Genomic DNA, 22,127 nt, shown 5'->3' with positions numbered 1-22,127 from the left:
TGGGTCATCGTAGGGGATTATGGGTATTCTCATTGAAACTGTATACTGTATGTTATGTTGGAATTGGATGTTCATTGGAAATGTACACAGATCCTAGGCTAGGGCTTATGCGCGACGACTACATTCCGGAATCTGGATATGGAACTAAGACTTCTGAGCCTGTAAGTATGTTTAATGAGTACTATCTCGATTCGTTTCATGTGGGTAACACCTATAATACTAGTTAGACCCTATTTCATGCCTTATTTTTGTTTGAGAATCAATATTTTACTTTAGTCTGAGCCGCTACCCAGGCATGACACTTCGCGCTGGCACTGCACTGTGGTAGCCAGTGCCAGTGCCGGGACAGTGCAGTGCCAGCGCCGGTCAGTGGTACTGGCGCTGGCACTGCCACTGCACAGGTGTCTATTTTGTCTGGGAGAGCTTCCCCTTCGTCAGTCATTCATTGAGCTGAGGCTGCCTGCTTGCCTTCGCTGCAGTGATTGAGAGACAGTAGACTGTATACCCAGTTGTGTGTCCAGATGATCAAATTAAGTCTAAGAAAGTAATTTTGAAAAAAATACAGTTTCATCAATTTTTATTTTAGCACCCTCTCTCTCCTGTGGCTGTGCCTGTGTTCTTCCTCCGCTAAGGTCGGAGATCAACGGCGCTGTTGGAACGGCCGCAATTCATTTAAGGCTCTTAAGTTGCAATCATGAAGTACTGAGTAAGTTTTGACGAGTTGTGTGGAGGTTGCGTAAGAAGTAAAGAAAAAGCTAGACAGCTGGCAGCCGTCTGTTTCGAGGAATTTTAAACATTTTTGAAAAAAATTTCTCCTCGTACACAGACAGCTCGCTATCGTGCAGCCACCATTAGGGGTCTTGCAATGCCAAATCCCCCCTTCAGGGCTCTTCAATTTTTGTCTTTAATGAATAAAAATTTTGAAAATTAACGTGACCAAAATGCAAATCAATATTCCCTCTTGGCATTAATTACAAAAAAACGGAGAAAAATCAAATTAAAAGGAACAAAAACAGTGACTTACCTCGGCTGTCGCGCAAATTCACTTCCCCGTTTTATCCTATCTTAAGTACATAAACATATGGCCATTGAGTCCCCTGTACAGATCGCGCTAGAACTTCGGTCTCTGTATTTGGTGACTGGTGAGTGAAGCCAACGGAGTTCAGCTGAACAACCAACATAACAGAGACTGAAGCTTTTGGTCTAAGAATAAGCGTATGTAATTCGGCTTTTGTGTTGCTGCTAATACGCCCAGGAGGTAAAAAAAAGGACTGACTCTACAAAAAGAGCAGGGGTAGATTCAAGTCATGGTCCAAACTGCTTGGTGTTGGGATTAGCCTTAACCCGCTGGATAAGGTCCTGTCGGACAGGTGCTAGGGCTGGACAGGTAGCAACCAGATGTTCCACATCCTCGCAGGCTGACATGCACAGACGACGGCAGTCATCAAGTGCTTTGCCAATCTTGGCTAGCCGGACTTGGGGCAGATAGACTTGGTAAGAGATCTGAGCACGGATGGTGATGGCTGACTGCAGACTTGGATTGGAAATTTACCCAGGGTACAGATCCTTCGCCTTTGGTTTAGGTGTTCTACATGTAGTCCATAAGGACAAGGATGTCTTCTTGGTGAGGGCGTTATGCTGTCTAGCCTCAGACACCTGAATCACTGCCGACTGAACCATTTGCTTCCATAGATGGTAGTTAGGGGGATTCCTTACAAGTTCATCAAGTGGGGGAAGGCTAAGTTGTTGAAGTGCATTACGCCATTCTTGTATGGATTTGGTGTTGGCACAGATACCATGAAGAAGCATCCTTCGTTCTATCCTATCCATGTCGGTGCACAAGATCTGTCCCAGAAGTAGGAGCTCTTCTTGGGTGACCAACAGGCTAATTGGGATTATGTCAGTGAGAAGATATACTGCTTCGTCCGATGCATGATGTTGTTGGTATACCCAGAATCCGCTTAAATAGGTGAATCTTTTCCTTATTTAGGCGATACCGTAGTAGGTACAAAATGTTAGGATATATTATGGAGAACAAAACAGAAGATGATTGAAACTATTTAATTCATAGTTTAGTAAGCCTATACTGTAATCCAAAGACAAAATAAGGCTTCAACAATTCAAGTGTCCAGACCCCCGACCCCCCATCCTACCATAATGTCATCATTGAAACCTTAAAGAATTAATACACCTACTTGTATCAATTGTAAGATGCACCCTCGACGCCCGGCCCAGGAATTTTGTTGCGTCACTTGTCAATCATAAAAGAAGAGTCAGATTTTATATAATAATGGCAGACACTGTCTTGACAGTGACTGTCTGTACCTTCAAAATATGGCTAGACGGACACTGGCAAGATAAGCATTATGATTCCCACTACTCTTAATTAGATATGAGAAGTAAATTTTCACCAACTTGCCCCACTGCCTCCTTAAATTTATTGAAGCATGAAGGAAGGTGACAAAATTAGAAGATAGACCTGGAAGCTCGACTGCTAATTCAGCATTCTTCCAGTATTTGGGGTAAGGTAAGGTTTACCTAGTCTTGAGGACTCAATGATGTCTTTTTTCAATCTGTCATATACTTCTTCATCATTGGAGTCTTTAACAGGCCTTCATAAGAGAACCAGGTAAATAAAGATGGATTTCCCTAGGAAATTAATTTTTTGATAAAAGATTCACATCAAATATTTTTATTTTATTAATTTTTACACCTTCCTACGCCTAATGCGTAAAATGAGTGATATTGATGCACCTTAATCTTAAAACTGATGGACCAAATGCTTCCATGATGGTAACCTGCGTCACTAATTTGTTGGAATTGGACTACTTTTTCTAATATGCCCCTTCTGGTGAATGTTAAGTTCGGTTTGAGCTGTGGGAAGCCAAAGAGAAATTAGTTAGACTCCTTTTTTGCGCATTGCTTGTTTAATATCTAAGGGCATTTTGTCCATGGCCTTACAATGTAGATGTCCTTTTGATTAGTGGATCACCGGAGAAAGGAAACTTTCGAGCTCAGAAGTTAGAAGTACCGATAATTGTATAGGTAGATTTTATTCAATCTGCATGATCAGAAAAAGAAATGAAAACCTAAGTATGCTGCAAAATACACTTAGTTTGTCAAAAACATTATTTGACTCAATCTGTTTACGATTCTATTAACTAAATCTCATTATCGTTCAACATTCATGCCTTGATCTTTATGACAGCTATTTTATGTATTTAGACTGAATATATGTAACACCTTATCATAATACTGTATTGTCATCTGGAAATAAATTTGCTCAAACTGAATCAAGTCTTCATTGACTAATTTTTTGTGTACAGAAACTCTCCTAAAAGAAATAGTTCCTTTTGTCTAAATATCAAATGTAAACATTCTTCAAAAGAATTCAGTACCTCTGATGACTCGTATAATTATTCATGAGTCTGTGTGCAGTAAAATAGGGCTTATTTTATGTAAAGTATGGCCTTATATCATTTGCTCTCAAAGTCTTATCTAATCCATTCTCAATAGTCCTAAATAGTTCTATCTTTATCAAATCCTGTAATATGAGAGCTGATAAGCTACAACTAAAATCACCCTCATGCTTTGCACAAATTGAATAAAAAAAAACAGCTACATCACCACCATCATGGTTTATGAATTAATGCAAACATGTTTGTAATATATTCATTCGCTCACTTTAAGCTAAACGTCAATTTCTCCTGATAGGTCATAAGAGTTCTTTATCTAAACTTCATTCTCAGAATCTGTAATAAACTAACATCCATTCACCGAAATACGGTTTGTTTACCGGTACATCTCGTATGCCCTCTACGTCTTTACGCTACTATACTCCGTAGCATAATTTGCCTGATTTACTTTCATTGACATGTAAGCACCCTTACGCTAAATTGACCTGGACTTTCTATGAAATGCAAAACTAATTTCCCTTTTTTTACATTAAGTATTAAAAACAAAATATCATTCTTTCTAAGACATATACAGGTACAATGAGTATTAATTATGCAAACTTTCTTCTTGTTCAGCATTCTAACTGCTTCAGTTTGGGGTAATTTAATGATTATTCTGACATATCGTCTAGGAAAAACATTCACGTTTTCTAGCTTTCGGCAAGTGCGATGACCTCATGCGGTCGATTAAAGTCAAATCTAAAAGGAAAAATAAAAAAAGGTTTGCTCGGCAAACCAATTAGCCTCAATGTCCCTCTCATGCATCTTGAATAGTTTTGTGTCCTTTTATAATTTCTCCATTGGTATGTGCTGTAGTGGCCTTGCCATGAAAACATTTGAGGCCTGTAGGCATTTTGTCACTAGATTCCATTAATTTTTTTTTTTGAATAAATTTCACAGGGATCTACCATGGATATTCAAAATACCTGCTCAGACTGGTCACCATCATAAAGGTCAAAGGTTATCCCCACACCAGCCGTAAGTGTTGTACATGGAGTAACCTTCAATCAATGTGGGATGAAGCAAAGGAATATCTGAATGGACTGCTGCTGGTCTTGGATTGAATGGCAATAGTTTCTCAATAACTTACTTCATTTGAAACGTCATTGGGATAAGGTGTGATGCTCCGTTATTCATTTTCTTCATTAAAAACAATAAAAAATTATAAATAGTTGTGACATGACCAACATGAAAACAACATAAATCTTGTACAGATATATTTATTTTGCTATTTAAGAGCGAAGTACATGGAGTGACTCTTGAGTGTGTTAGACCAAAACTGGATACTTACTTGGAATATAGACATTTCTTTGATCCGTTTGAGAGAAAGTAGACATGATGTGTGACGTCATGCCGACAATCTCGGAGGACGGGGTCAGTCTGCGTGACTCGACACTCGGCGATGACGCCAACTTTGAACAGCTTATGGTCAACATGCTAGAGGAACGGGATCGTTTGATGGAGACGCTCCGTGAAACTCAGGACTCATTAGCGATCACTGAGCAGCGTGTTGAGGAAGTAGAGAAGGAACGCGATCTTTTACAGAAGCAGATGTCGTCTAATCTACCTCGTGTAAGTATATTGCATGCAATAAAATTCAATCCATGATCTTCCCATTTAAACTGAAATTCCCTCTTGGCCTCTTTAATAATTTCTTTTAATTATTGAAAAACTTGATACTTGAAAAGAATGGTCATTTTCATATGACCAGAATTAATCCTTTCAACTGATGACCTTTTTTTCATTGAAATTGTGGATGTTTTTATTTTTAATGATTGGTTGATTCTTGAATGATGGATGAATTCAAGATTACAGTACAATCAGATCTATTAAACCAATATCTCTACAGTCTTAAGTTTGGAAGTCTTCAGAAATGAATTTAACTTTGAAGAAATTTGACAAATATACATTAAAGGGAGAGTGGGGTAAATACATGCAAATGCCACCTTTTTCATAATTCCAATTATATCTTTTTAATGCACAACGGTAGAGACATGATTAGATGTCTAATACAAGATCTACAGTAGACCAAGAGAAATATGAGATCTAATAAATTTAATTTTCATATTAATGAGCATTAAATATTAATGTCAGTGTGCCTTATTTTCCCCATCAATATGGGGCAAATGAGGCCCCTTGATTAAAAAACATTTTTTTGTAGCTACATGTAAGTATACTCAGAGTAATAATAGTTTGGTTTGTTGGATAAATCACTTAACATTTACAGGTATTTAATCCCAAAGGCCCCCATTTAAGGATTTATTTATCAATCCTATGCAATATTATGAAAAAAATATTGTGGGATTGTGTTTTAAACTGTTATAGTGTTCATTTGTCTACATTAGTGTACAAGCAGGTGGGAAGGTGTCTACACTGCACTTTACTGTTCTATGTTAAACCATAAAGTGTTAATTATGTTTTAATCCTGTGGGCCTCATATGCCCATCAGGCATGTTAAGTTCATAGGTTTCCAGTCAGAAGAACAGAGGGAAAGTGGTGAATTTTTGTACAGTACTGACATGAACAATGTACATGAACTTTTTTACAAAAGTAAACTAAGATAAAATTTGATTCACCTTTGGGTGGGTAGAGTACTCGCCTCTCTAAAGTGGCGATGCTGCAATTTAATTTTTTTATTTTGAGGTGCTGCTAAAAGTGCTAAGTAGTGCTCCTCCTGGCCATGTGCATTATGCTTTGAGACATTGTTTATGCTTTACATGTACATGTATGTGCTAAGGAACTGTCTCAAATACAGCAATCCCATTGACACTGGTAAATGAGCTGAAAACGAACTGGGGGCATCATTTACCCTGTGGCCTCAATTACCCCATTCTCACCTATGTGGAAGACTTGATGTTTGATGATTTAAAATGGTAAACTATATCCCTACCTTTTTACAATCACCAGTCATTTCTGAAGACTTCGCAATCTTAACCACTTTTACTGAAGCAATCTTGACTGAATGAAAGGAGAGAGACAAACATGTTGCAGTGAACGTTTATCATATATTTTTTTGGTCATTTTGCCTCCGAAGAAGATTCTGCTAGGATCGAAAGCTTAGGCCCCTTTTGACTTTCTTATTTACTCCATTGGCTCTTTTTTTAGATTTTAAGCAGTTTACAGCAGCTTCTTTTTGCCATATATTTTTTTTCAAAGTGTTCCTGCTTCCTGGTTCTAAATGCCCGTTTCAGTTTTATGTCCAATGGGTGTGTACATAGTGTCAAGTTTATTCTTCACACAAATGACAAGCTTTGAAAAATAATATTGTTTGCATTCATTGTATTCATGTTTTGTTTCTTGGCAACAAAACATTTTTCAAAGTTTGTCATTCTCTGTTATTAAATGATCCTTAAAACCACAGGAACAATCTGTCAATCTGCTAAATCGTTTTTTGTGTGTAAAGGATCAACCTTCAAGTTTTTCAACTTGACCTCAACCAGTCTTTGCTGATTAGTGTAAATTTTGTTGAGATTTTGTGTGCAAGAAAACATAATCAAAAGGGTACATACTGTCTCATCTGTGAAAGCCGTCTGAAGAGGAGAAAAAGTCTGAAAAGAAAGGGTGGGAGGGGTTGATGATGTCTTTTTTCCATGGGAGGATGTACATGTTTGAAGTACCAGTATGGCTTTCTGTTCTATCATTTTGTACATGTTCAATGAGCAAAAGTATGTTTTGGGTACATCTACATGTACCTGTAGGCCATGTTGGTGGAATCAATATCGAAATCTTCACCTAAGGTTAGTTTTTGTCTCACGTGCATAGCAGAGTGAGACTGTAGGCGCCGCTTTTCCGACGGCGGCGGCGTCAACATCAAATCTTAACCTAAGGTTAAGTTTTTGAAATGACATCATAACTTAGAAAGTATATGGACCTAGTTCATGAAACTTGGCCATAAGGTTAATCAAGTATTACTGAACATCCTATTAGAGTTTCATGTCACATGACCAAGGTCAAAGGTCATTTAGGGTCAATGAACTTAGACCATGTTGGAGGAATCAACATCAAAATCTTAACCTGAGGTTAAGTTTTTGAAATGTCATCATAACTTAGAAAATATATGGACCTAGTTCATGAGACTTGGACATAAGGTTAATCAGGTACCAATGAACATCCTTCATGAGTTTTATGTCACATGACCAAGGTCAAAGGTCATTTAGGGTCAATGAACTTTGGCCGAATTGGTGGTATCTGTTGAATTCCCATCATAACTGAAAGTTTATGGATCTGAATCATGAAACTTGGACATAATAGTAATTAAGCATCACTGAACATTTTTTGCAAGTTTCAGGTCTCATGAACAAGGTCAAAGGTCATTTAGGGTCAATGAACTTTGGCCGAATTGGGGGTATCTGTTGAATTACCATCATAACTTTGAAATTTTATTGGTCTAGTTCGTTAAATTTGGACATGGAGTAATCAAGTATCACTGAACATCCTGTGCACATTTCAGGTCACATGACCAAGATCAAAGGTCAATGAACTTTCGCCGAATTGGGTGTATTTGTTGAATTACCATCATAACTTTGAATGTTTATGGATCTGATTCATGAAACTTGGACATAAGAGTAATCAAGTATCACTGAACATTCTGTGCGAGTTTCAGGTCACATGATCAAGGTCAAAGGTCATGTAAGGTCAATGAACTTTGGCCATGTTGGGGTTTTTTGTTGAATAACCATCATATCTCTGTAAGTTTATTGGTCTAGTTCATGAAAAGTGGACATAAGAGTAGCCATGTATCACTGAACATCTTGTGCGAGTTAGAGTAGTTTTCAAAGTCAGCACTGCTGCTATATTGAACCGAGTGATGCAGGTGAGATGGCCAGAGGCATTTCACTTGTTTGAAATGTCATCATAACTTTGAATGTATATGGACCTACATGTACTTGTAGTTAATGAAACTTTTAAGAGTATTGAAGTAACATCCTGCCTGAGTTTCGGGTCACATGACCAAGGTCAAAGTTCATTTAGGGTTGAACTTTGGCCATGTTGGGGGTATTTGTTGAATTTCCATCGTAATTTTAAAGTTTATGCATGTACATGTAGTTCATAAAACAAGGACATTTATAAGAGTAATCAAATATGACTGAACATCATGTGTGAGTCTCAGGTCACATGACCAAGGTCGAGGGTCATTTATGGTTGATGACCTTTGGCCATGTTTTGGGAAATGATTGAATTGCCCCCATAAATTTGAAAGTTTGTGGATTATTGTGAAATGTGGACATGCGGTTGAGGTCAAAAGTTGACATACGTGTACACCCATGAAATTTAGTGAAATTTGTTCACTTGCCAAACATTGTAAAATTTTAATACTATATATCTTCAGAATTAGAAATACATGTACTACCATGAACAAGTTGGTATCAAATGAAAGAGCTCTTTCACATAATTGGGATGCCGTTGGGGTATGTATTTCAGTTGAAATTTTCTTTGAAGAAAAATAGTAATATTTGTGCCAAAAATGTTCTATACTTTGTTAATATTATACATACATGTACTTTCAAACATTGTTTCATAGAAATATATATGTCAAATCTATCATTTATATTACATTTTCTATCATGATATGTCACTGAACATAGTATACATGTAAAAGTAATCTGAAATGTTTTTGTTGAGAAGTAACTAGAACAAATATGACAGGTTTATCTCCGGTTTTTATTTTTAATTCATCTAAAATATTAAGATTTTTGGGGAAAAATTGACACCTAAATATTTTTCAGCTCCTGATGACAAAGCAATGTGATGAAGGGGCATGACATATACATGTTTACTCATTTGTTTGATATCAAATTTGTCATGATAGCACATACTGTACATATTAGAAGACAGGGTAAATTTTATGATGTTTGGCAAGTGTCAACTTTTCTTTGAATTTCGTGAGTGTATGTAAACTTCTGGCCTCAACTGTACATATGTGAGGGTTATCAGTGCTCATGGTGCATAAGTCTAGGGTCACTTTTTTTTTGTATTTATGTTTTTATTGTAAAACAAAATAATATATACAATAACAACAAAACTGATCAAAGTCAAATGTCATTTCGGGTCAATAAACATACAGTAGTTACTTTAGTAGTAATAGTGGTGTGGTGTTTTTTGTGAGTAATTACATGTATGTTATGGTCATTTTCAAAGTCAGAACTGCTGCTACCTGTACATGTCAAATCGTGAAATGCAGGTGAGACTGCCAAAGGTGCTGCACTTGTTAAAATAACTAATAATTTTTCTGGGGAAAGTGACACTAAATAGGGTTTTCTACCAGGAGATATGATATTTAAACTTGAATTACAGAATTATGATTTTTTATTAGTTTTTTTTTCAAATTTTTAAAGAAAAACAGGATTTCAGACTAGAGAATATGATAAAAAGAAAGAATATTATTTTTTGAAGTAAAGATTTACAGCCATGCCCTTGGATAATGTACTATCAGTACATGTGTAGGTGCAGATGTAAAGGGTACTAAAAATAACCTTTTTATTTTCCATTTTCACTGACACTTGAAACCAATGTGGATAAATGTCTACATTCAATTCAATGACTAAAGACCAATGGATGAGTTTGTTTTGAAGGATTATAAATTACTGTACAGTGTACATGTAATTACAGGATAGCAGGTTTCTACCAAAGCTGCATATTAAATGTAGGCCTACAGTTTGACTTGAGATTGAGAGTTTGTGAAAGTATCTACATTATATGTACAGTCTCAAAGTAATCAAGAAACATACATTTATACCCTTTTTACACAGGATTTTCTTAGCCCCGGACTATCGCTAACCCCGTACTATTCTTAACCCCGTACTATTTTTTTCCTTTTCACACATGCCAAATTGTTATTGCTAACCCCGGATAAGCAATGCTTGCTTTTCACACACGAAACTCGCTAACCCCGGACTAGTGTTTTTTGACAATCATTCGTAGTACAAGTACTTCACTTGTACCCTTTTTACACACGCTAAAATTTCCTTAACCCCGTACTATAGGTGGGGCCAAATTGCCATTTAGCCCCACCTACATGTACATGTATAGTACGGGATTAAGCTTAGCCCACTTTCGTTTTACACTAGCAATCTTAACCCCGTACTATCGCTCTTAGCACCGCAATTGCTGGGATAACCCTGCTTTTTTGCAGGGCCAAATAATCCCTAACTAAAGGTGGGGTTAGCCCACTTTGCAAAAATGCTGTGTAAAAAGAAAGTGGGCTAAGCTTAACCCCGTACTATAGGTGGGGCTAAATGGCAATTTAGCCCCACCTACATGTATAGTATGGGGTTAAGGAAATTTTAGCGTGTGTAAAAAGGGTAGTAGTGTACTAATAAGGTGTGTTATAATTTAATCTCCAAATGATAATTTGTTTCAATTCAAGCAATCATTTCATTACCCGGGGTTAGGCAGAAAATTTGGCATTTGAAGTGAAAATGAAAAAAAAAATTGGTATAGGGTTTTAATTTAAATAAGAAAATCCAGTGTAAAAACTAGACATGTATAAACATGTATATTATGGGAAATGTGACTACACACAGGTAAGCAGTGTTCAGCCAGAAAATGACATGGAAATAATAAAAATATCAAAGCTCAAATTCCTCAAAATAATTGTATTCTCCTTGTTTCCCCCTAAAAATTCTGCATCTTTAAGAAATTTGTGCAGTATGACTGTAAAGATGCATACCTTTATATAAAAGTACCACACTGTTTGCCTACATACATGTATGTGTCTTGTCATGTGTACTTTTTTGTAGTTTTCAGGTACCAGTATTCTGTTTTGATAATGAGATGTAAATTTTATAAGGGGTGCAGGCTTACACCGTAAGCATGTAAATGTGAGAAGAATTATTATTTTTTTTAGTCCAAAGTTGGGGATGCGGTTAATACACGGGTGCGGTTAATACACCGTTACTTACGGTAAATGTACATTTATCTACATGTACTGTAATTGTGAATAATAGGACATGTACATGTAGGTCAAAGAGGCGACCTTTTTTTGTCTGTTAACAAAAAATTATCCAAGTACAATTGTATGCATAAAAATTGTGATTGCTGTATGTAGACTAATGCAGTAAAGCCTGTCTTTAGTTTCGATACCCCCCCAAATGTTAATATTCACCATTTCAGTACTAGATACATGTACATGTAAGCCTAGGGCCTACATGTACATTTTGTAGGCCCCTACTTGTACAAATGCCCTACATGTACATGTATTTTATTAACAGTGATGTGTATGATATAAAATGTACATGTACATTAGGATCTGAAATATACAGTAATAGGAAAAAAATTGTGATTTTATATGATCTTTCAGGATCATTAGATTACAGGATAATCTTTGTAGATTCAAATCCATATTTTGCAAAATACATGTGAATACTCAAAGCTATTTTAAAGAAAAATTAAAAATATCACTTCTACATGTAGGTGTTGGTTGAAAAAAAATTCATACATGTATGGCAACTACATGTATGAGTCTTCAAATCAGAATTTTTGATGATAATGAAATGTAATTCATATTATAAACATTTCACCAAAGATGAAGACAGGCTTTATGGAGACCTACATGTAGTATGTACAGTGCTACAAGCTGTACACAAAATGTAGTCTTGTGAATTGGTGCTTTAACACTCAGTGAAGGTTAGAATATAAACTCTTGTCTGCACGACAAGAGGTGGCAAGTCATTATTCATCTACATACTCTACCATGCATCTCTGGTTGTAGAATCAGTCAATGTTGATGACATCACACAAGTGTTTGGTTTATTTAATATGCTTAGGCCAATATCTCTTTGTGTTCTGGAGGGATCGGAGTGCAATGACGTCATAGCCAGGCTATATAAGGCCACTTTGCATTCTAAATAGGGGAATGAAAGGAGTTTGAGACAGAAATGGAGATGGAGAAATTAAAGGGGGGGGGGGTGCAACAAAGACTACATTTACCCGGTATGTGCATGTACAATCCAGAGAAATCTTTTTTATTGTTCACTGTAGGGCTTCAAATGATTAATCCAAGTGAACCAAGATAGGCACCTGTAGATGCCTAATGGATTGGACTCACTACCCTTGGCCTTGTTACTTTGGACATTTGTGGTGCTTCTTGTCAGTGTGCCTACAGTAGTCTTCATTTTTGTTAAGTCTTGCCTTTTAACGCAAGGCCCACTTTTGCCTGAACTACATTTTTCATGGAATTTGGAATTGTTTTATGTAGGCCAAGTCATTAGCTTTCAATATTTAAGTGAAAATGTACTCTTAAAGAAAGGTTGAGGGAAAGAGAATGGGGAAAAAACAAAATGTTGAAGAGTAACAATCTCCATGTTTCAATTCTGTTTTATACAGAGATTATGTACAGACATACTGTAATTTGTTTCACATCCTGGTTGTACATGAGGTAGGCCTATTGATTGGTATGGAATTAACACTTCCTCTTCTTTATTGTACTGAGTCTATTGATGATTCTCAGTGGAACTAACTATAAATCTTGTTGAAAGTACATGCAGGACAGTGAGGTAGAAGTTTGTAGAACGTGTAGTATAACATGTAGGCCTTTTAAGATGGAAGTCAATCTACATGTAAGCTACATGTACATGTATCTTTAGAAAGATGGTAAATAATTCTCAGGATTAGGACTCAGGATACAAATATTTTGTTAACATGAAGGCCTACAATGTACAAATTTATACTACATCTTTCTGATTAATACAGCAAGATTACATGTAGGTCATACATGTACATACCTGTACATGTAGACATGTACATGTAGTATACAATTGATTTTGATAAAAATGAAGTCCCTGCATCATTCAACCTTATACAAAATACAGTGTACATACATGTAGTAAAAACTTCTGACAGGCCTTAAAAAAATCAAGGTGAATTTTATACCGAGCATGTACATGTACTGCCTTTTTCACTATTCTTGATCATACAAATTCAATGCCCCACACAATGTAATGATTGCAAGACATTGTACTAAGATCTGCACACAATAGCGGTATGTGTGGTATAAAAGCAAAGCAATTTATAATTCACTGGAAGCTATCCAATGCATTAGAGTGAGCAGCGTAAATGAATGGGAGACTATGCATGCATGCATAGAATAGGTGCTGGATGTAGGTTATTTTTGTGCTCCCTATAGGCACAGGGGTCATTTACATTACAGTGTGCTCAGATCATAGGAGGCTTTCACATTAATCACAAGCTTCAGAGGAGATGTAGTTTGATGATGATGATTATTATTATCATTTTTTAATGGGGAGGGGGGTGAGGTCAGCTTTGAATTGAATTATTGCTTGTTGTACATGTACATGTACTTTGATAGGGCTCAACAACCTACTCCCTATATAACTAGTAGCCACTCCATGCATGGCTAGTGCATGCACAGCGCTGTACCTACAGTGCTGGAATCCCGTTCCGTAGACCTTGTATTTTACACCGTGTGGCATTTACATGTATTTAGTTCCCAAGACCCTGTACTTTACTCTTTAAATCAGTTCCATAGATCCCAATGTCAGAGTTTCGAGAGGCACACCCCCTTCAAAAAATAGTTTGAGTGCTTCCCTCGCGAGTAAAGTGCCCTATACAATTAATTGTTTAGTTTAAGGGGAATTTGATCCAGACGATGCATTGATTTCAATAAAATCAGGAAAATTATAGAAAAATACATAAATATTAGATAAAACTTGCCCTTTTTGTCTCACCTGCGAAGCAGAGTGAGACTATAGGCGCCGCTTTTCCGACGGCGGCGGCGTCAACATCAAATCTTAACCTGAGGTTAAGTTTTTGAAATGACATCATAACTTAGAAAGTATATGGACCTAGTTCATGAAACTTGGCCATAAGGTTAATCAAGTATTACTGAACATCCTATTAAAGTTTCATGTCACATGACCAAGGTCAAAGGTCATTTAGGGTCAATGAACTTAGACCATGTTGGAGGAATCAACATCGAAATCTTAACCTGAGGTTAAGTTTTTGAAATGTCATCATAACTTAGAAAATATATGGACCTAGTTCATGAAACTTGGACATAAGGTTAATCAAGTATCACTGAATATCCTGCATGAGTTTCACGTCACATGACCAAGGTCAAAGGTCATTTAGGGTCAATGAACTTTGGCCGAATTGGGGATATCTGTTGAATTCCCATCATAACTTTGAAAGTTTATGGATATGATCCATGAAACTTGGACATAATAGTAATCAAGCATCACTGAATATTTTGTGCAAGTTTCAGGTCTCATGATTAAGGTCAAAGGTCATTTAGGGTCAATGAACTTTGGCCGAATCGGGGGTATCTGTTGAATTACCATCATAACTTTGAAAGTTTATTAGTCTAGTTCATTAAACTTGGACATATGAGTAATCAAATATCACTGAACATCCTGTGCGCGTTTCAGGTCACATGACCAAGGTCAAAGGTCAATGAACTTTGGCCGAATTGGGTTTATCTGTTGAATTACCATCAAAACTTTGAAAGTTTATGGATTTGATTCATGAAACTTGTACATAAGAGTAATCAAGTATCACTGAACATCCTGTGCGAGTTTCAGGTCACATGATCAAGGTCAAAGGTCATGTATGGTCAATGAACTTTGGCCATGTTGGGGTTTTTTGTTGAATAACCATGTACATGTACATGTACAGTGTAAGAGGCATTTTAAGTGAAATATAAAGTAATGGGGAGAGTTTTTCACAATTACCAATGTGAGGATCTCCATAGCATTAGTGATCGCAGTATTCAAATGCTCATAACTTTCTCACATTTGTCTGATTTCTCAAACGTTCGTTGATCTGTGTCTTTCATTTTTCTGTTTTCACACAAGCAATCTTATTCGAAATGTTTCATTTCATTTAAATTACCGGTAATATGTTTTCTTGATTCTCTTGTTTTGATATACCATTAGTGTTGGATTCCCATTTACATTATAATCCAGGTTTATAGCATTTCATGAAACTTAATAGTCAATTATGTTCACTGAATATTGTTAAAAACTAACGAAATCATTCTACATATGTATGAGTTTGTTCCAGAGCATACATTGACTCTACTGACTCTGTATGTTTCATGAAACACTCCTCGGATCAAAGTCATTTATAATCTGCAATTACATGACATGTACATTGCAGGTAATGTCTTAATGAAATATTCATATTAACAAGCCTAATGACATGCATACATGTATTACAGTGGCAGCAGGAGGCCACTAGGAACTACATAATATTGCTTTTGATACTTCCCAGTATAATGACCAAAAGCAACACTAAAATAGATCAGAGGGAAATTTTGTATGGGAACTGTGTGGAGGCCTACATGTACATGTACATTGTATGTGTACCTGTATTTTTTTCTCTCTTGTCAACTCATTTTAGACTTCAAATTTACCTTTCAAATTGAAACTTGGGATAAATAAATGAGATGTATTCTCATTTTAGCAGGACTACATGTACATGTATTTCAGTAAATTTTTGGGAAAAAAATTACCCTCAGTACATGTACATGTATCTTGTGTGGGCAATGCTCAGCAGTAACACTGTACATGTAGCGGGTACATACAAATCCTATTACAGTATTTTGTTCAGCCTAATTTTTTTAGAATGTTCTACTGTTTGAGTTTTGATGCAATGATTTATGGTTCAAACTTGAATTCAAACTCAAAGCAACTTTTATTTTTTTTTTAGGTTCTTTAATACTCTAGTTACATGTACTGTATACAAGTACATGCATTTCACTTCATGTTCAGGGCCTGTCTTTGTACAGTATTGCTTTGAGGAAGTTTTCTTTACTTTCTCCAATATTTAGGTTGATTTTAAAGTTTGCAGTTTCTGTTTTAGATTTCCGGAATGGTTTGAATCAGGAAATGTTCCTATCATTTGTGGAGAACATGTTTCTGTATGAATCCACACACAAATATACCATTGACTGCTTACATGCTATTAGTTACATAATAATCCCCAGCTTATAATCAATTACCCATCTGCTCTGCTATTAATTAAATCACTCCTTTGTATTACTAGCCCAGCCCACATTGAATCAGTGCAGTCTGGATTAGGTTAAAATCAGTGCATCAATTGTGACATTATTAAATCCTAAAATGGTATTTGCACTCTTTAAACCTTTGGTACTCCTTGTGTATTTTGATGAATTGATCGTACACTGTAGCAGCCTATTGACAGGCATCTGTATGTATAGGAACATAAAGTTGTTGTGAAAATGAAAGAAAAAAGAAAATTTGTATTTTAGTGTTTGAAATATAGACATTATCTGAAATACAATATACTCTGAAAATTAATTTGCACCAATGGCTCTACAGCCACTGTGCAGCACTACATGTAGATCGATGTTGCTCTATCCCTGAATTCGTTGAACGCAAAAAGATTCATAACAAAAATGGCCGATCGAGACGGGGGTAGGAGAGAACTTTTCGTTTTTTTGAGGTTCCAGTTTGTGCCCTGATGTCAGGAAACTGCCACTCGTTAGACCTTCATCCATATAATCGTGGTAAGTGCTTGATTTCTATTTTAACTATTTATTTGGAGAATTATTTTGACCATACTCAGAGATGCCAAGTTCAAAGACCAGCTATGCGTGAGATTTTCTGTGAATCTGAGTGAGATCACAGACATTGTGTACAATGTATATGGGGATAGGCTGTGATAGTTGCGTGAGACAGAGATTTGAGGGGAGGAACAAGAGTCCAAAATGCTTGAGTCTCACGCATGATGCGTGAGACTTGATAGCTCTGCATACTTCACGCTTGTCAGGTGAGTATGCCAAATTACACGTAAGGTCCTTGGCTCCCGCCCGCTATGCGGGCGGGAGTTCCCTGGGTTATGTATTGGTGAGTGAGCCAACGCAGTTCAGCGGAACAACGAAAATACACAGAGACTGAAGCTTTTGGTCTAGAATACACTGTGAATCGTGATGGGCAAATGCAGCCGATATTTACTATCGGCTTGGCGATAGTAAATAGTAAGGTAAATTTTCAGATTTTTCCGCTATTTTTTTTGAAACCCCTACGCGGGCGGGCGTTCCCTGGGTTATGTATTGGTGAGTGAGCCAACGCATTTCAGCGGAACAACGAAAATACACAGAGACTGAAGCTTTTGGTCTAGAATACACTGTGAATCGTGATGGGCAAATGCAGCCGATATTTACTATCGGCTTGGCGATAGTAAATAGTAAGGTAAATTTTCAGATTTTTCCGCTATTTTTTTTGAAACCCCTACGCGGGCGGGAGTTCCCTGGGTTATGTATTGGTGAGTGAGCCAACGCAGTTCAGCGGAACAACGAAAATACACAGAGACTGAAGCTTTTGGTCTAGAATACACTGTGAATCGTGATGGGCAAATGCAGCCGATATTTACTATCTTCTTGGCGATAGTAAATAGTAAGGTAAATTTTCAGATTTTTCCGCTATTTTTTTTGAAACCCCTACGCGGGCGGGAGTTCCCTGGGTTATGTATTGGTGAGTGAGCCAAAGCAGTTCAGCGGAACAACGAAAATACACAGAGACTGAAGCTTTTGGTCTAGAATACACTGTGAATCGTGATGGGCAAATGCAGCCGATAGTAAATAGTAAGGTAAATTTTCAGATTTTTCCGCTATTTTTTTTTAAACCCCTACGCGGGCGGGAGTTCCCTGGGTTATGTATTGGTGAGTGAGCCAAAGCAGTTCAGCGGAACAACGAAAATACACAGAGACTGAAGCTTTTGGTCTAGAATACACTGTGAATCGTGATGGGCAAATGCAGCCGATATTTACTATCGGCTTGGCGATAGTAAATAGTAAGGTAAATTTTCAGATTTTTCCGCTATTTTTTTTGAAACCCCACTCACAGGCCTGAATTCCGTCCGTTTCCGCGATCACGGAAAATCCCTGTCCCTATAACAGCAACTCCCACAAACAAGTTTTTTGTGTGACACGGCTGGGTCTTGAACTTCCGACCTGGTTGTGAGAAGGTTGGTCTATCGGTTGATACAGCATAACTATTTTCATGTATGTAGTACCTGGAAAAACAATTTTGGAATTCATACATAGAGTGTACAAATAAGCAATGTACTACATGTAAAATGCATTTTTCAACCGCATTGTTGCAGTTACCGTGTTTACATGCTGCATAAAAGAAAGCCGATTCTGTATCGTTTTTTTTGTTGCTTGTAAATGTGATTAATCTCAGTTCAGAATCAGCAATTTTGCACCATCAAAGTATTACATGTAGGTTCAGAACCGCGAGCTGATGCAGAATCGGCTTTTTTACTACATGTAAAGAGAAAGCCGATTCTGTATTGGCAATTGGCGCGCATTTCATTTACTTTACCATTATGATGTACTTCAAAGCCCATGGATCCAGCATTGTCTTTTATATTTCAGGTACATGTATTTGCCACGCGAGCTGTAACAGCGTTTAACGTGGTGCAAGATAAATCAAAAGCTGATTCTGCATCGGCTTTTGGTTCAGAAGGTTGAATACATGTAAACACGGTAAGAGTCATGTACATTTTATATACATGTACATGTACAATGCACATGATACTTTCATGTACTCAATATGCCTACATGTACATGTAGTAATTCATGTGCTTGCTGGTTGCTTGTATTGAGAAAATAGGAAATTAGATTGGCTATCAGGGAAACAAGCTTCAGGTCATATTAAAGGTCATTATAGTACTTGCAACTTGTATTGATAGAGGTCATAATTTACCTGTACATCATTAACAAGTAAACAAAAAATGGATATAAATATGTCTTTCATTTCTTAATAAGGGGTAGTTTGGGCTGAAAATATATCTTAATATACAATTGTAAATAGAGTGAAATTAAGAGAGCAAAATGCTCATGATTTCATCATAATCTGATAACAAATAAAGACGTTCTTGAATTTTAAAGTTAAGCAATATATTGTGAAAATAGATATGTAATGAAAATATTCATTAGGTGGGCTGAGGATGTCCCCATTTTGCCATTACTTTAATACATATTACAAGAAATCATGATTATTTCATATTTTCACACATGTTGGAATGATATACATGTACATGTCTGAGAGTTTCAGTAATTTATACTCATTAAATCAGTTGTCAATCCAATTGTATTCATTCTTGGATGACAAAATTTGAATAAACAAAATTTTACAAGACATAATAAACTACATGTACAAAAGAATAAGTGGGGATGTGACATCATCAATTTGGTCATATAATCATGACATGCATAGAACTGTTTCACCCAAATCATACAATTCCTTGTCCGATTTTGATGAAATTTTCAGTGCTTTTTCTACTTTTTCTTTCTTTTTTTCAAACCATACATGTACTACTGCACATGTATTTTCAGGCTGGATTACCCCTTTAAGTTCTGCTAAATTATCAATAGTACATGTATTTTCAAGGAAACTGATAGTTGGTTTTGTTACAATGGCAAGAAAAACCAATTAATGTTAAATGATTGAAAACCAATTGATATTAAATAATTGAAAACCAATTGATATTAAAGCACAACCGAACCACTATTTTGTATTTCTTGAAAGTCATTTTTGTTATTAAAAAGAAAAACCCAAGTGACTGTGAAAAGAGTAGGATCTAGTCTCCAACTTTTAATTTTGTTTTTATTATTAAAGAGCCCATGAGTTGCAAAATAAATGAAACCTGAGTATTTTAGAATATAGTACAAGGCAATTTGAAATTAACATAAGTGTGGGAGCCCTGTGCATAAATAATCCAATGGAAAATAATGATGCTGTACTATTCTATTCTGTAGACTAATGTTTGAAAAAAAAAATCATGTTCACATGAAGCTTTGATGACATGGCCTTTACGAGTCATGCTGCATACTTGAAGTAATCCATGCATTGTTTAATGTTAATGGCTTCTAATCGCAGTGGGGCACAACATTACAATCTGCTTCAATTATTGTCATCTTTCCTACTCTAGTCTCCATTATCCAAACTGGAAAATTTGCTCTCACCTTTTCCCTTCTACATGTAGTTTATCCATCTCGCTCTCTCTCTTTTTCTTCAATAATGGTTCCAATTCAATACCAATACCAATTTCTCCATTGTGTCCCTTTTCTTAATTTTTTTTGGAAAATGATTGCCTTGTATTTTGAGTCAGCAGTTGAAGAGATTATATGTTGAAACCCTTTGTGCTGATTGAATTGCCTTTGGTAATGGGACAGTGCTGGGTCCTTGGGAAGGTGCTACATGTAGGCTGCCTGTGTGAGCTAATTTCCCTAGATTTTCATTGGCATTATATCACATCATGTCCCAATATTGACTTTAAAAGAATCAAACATGAGAGAACAATTAATATATCAGCTAGTCCTTGCTCGTGTTCCTGACTTGTTTACGGAATGCACTGCTAACCAAACTTTGCCATATTTCTGAGCAATATTCTTTTCCTTCTGATACGTCAAAGTCCACATGTTTATGATGTTGCGTTAGGGGCGCTGATTATGGTGGTAGAAATCATGAAAAAAAACTTTTTAAATGATTAAATTGCAAAATGCTGAAAGAAATTGTTATTTTATATTATGGTTCTTCTGTATGATGATGACGTGTTCTACAGAGTATGAACACTTATTTTTCATACTTACTTACCATTCATTCTCCCCTAGAATCTGCACCATGCATGGGCCCATAATGATTGATTTTTGCCTGATCTTTATGATTGATTGATTGTATTGATTGCTGTGTATAATCAATCATAAAATCAGTGTATGACTATTCAAGCTTTGTGTTAAAGGGGTAGGATGTTATTGAGATGGAATAGGCTGTCATCACTAGCCAGTCAGTAGGTCTATGGTAGAGCTATGCAATGGTAATGGATAGCCAGCCTACACACTACAAATGAGATGCTTCCTCTTCTAGGGCAAGGTATGAATACAAGGTGTCTAATAATAAAGAAGTATGTAGCAAGATCCTGCAAATGTTGCTTTGTACTGTACATTGTACATGTAGAAGTCTATACAATTGAAATTTATATTGCACATGTATGAGTGCCTGCCTAGAAAATGCATCTTATAATTTTCAACTTACTTTGTCAGGACTACAAATAATATGTAGGTTGAAGTACCAATATCTGTACAGTACATGTAGTCATGTTCATACATTCTTGTGTGATATCATATTTCACCTGGCGATCTACATAAAAACTATATAAACTGTCCATTTAGGGCTTACATGTAAATTATGCATGATTTTGTAGCCAATGAATATATTGCATAATATGGACTCATTACATGTTATTCCTTCATTTCCCCCCAAAAAATTCATACCTTAAAAGTTGAGTATAATGCTCCTATGAAACAGGGTTTCCAAATTTATCTGAGTCTATTATTTTTTCTATGCACAGCTTTTTAAAAAAACATGACAGAAAGCAGTGTTGTGTGTTCTGCATGCTCTTGCGTGTTTTAAGAAAAAAGACATGGATACGTGCAAGGACCTTTTACATGTACAAATTATGTTGCGCAGATAACGTACAGTGTTGGAAGGCAAGGTGTGACCAAACCAAAGTGATTGACGTATACTGGGCATGTGGGAACTGAATTATCCAGCTGTGTTGCTGCTTATATGGGTTGTTTGGAAACAGAAGGACGGTATCATGAAATGTTGCCACCCTTCTAGCGTTGAAATGACAATGATGCCTGGATTGATCATTAATACTACCAAGAAGATGAATCTATTTGAT

General features: G+C 36.4%; 1 long non-coding RNA gene across 1 annotated transcript; it reads left to right on the top strand.

Annotated features, from left to right (window-relative positions):
- On the top strand, positions 1 to 6,078 carry LOC121421532. The gene is made up of 2 exons (XR_005970988.1): positions 1 to 161; positions 4,356 to 6,078. It is a non-coding gene; the product is annotated as an uncharacterized LOC121421532 (long non-coding RNA).
- Positions 6,079 to 22,127: the final 16,049 nt, after the last annotated feature.

This window comes from Lytechinus variegatus, chromosome 9, assembly GCF_018143015.1.
Source record: "Lytechinus variegatus isolate NC3 chromosome 9, Lvar_3.0, whole genome shotgun sequence".
Classification (NCBI taxonomy): domain Eukaryota; kingdom Metazoa; phylum Echinodermata; class Echinoidea; order Temnopleuroida; family Toxopneustidae; genus Lytechinus; species Lytechinus variegatus.
Note: the sequence above shows the minus strand (reverse complement) of the source record. Positions and strands in the feature narration are given on the sequence as shown.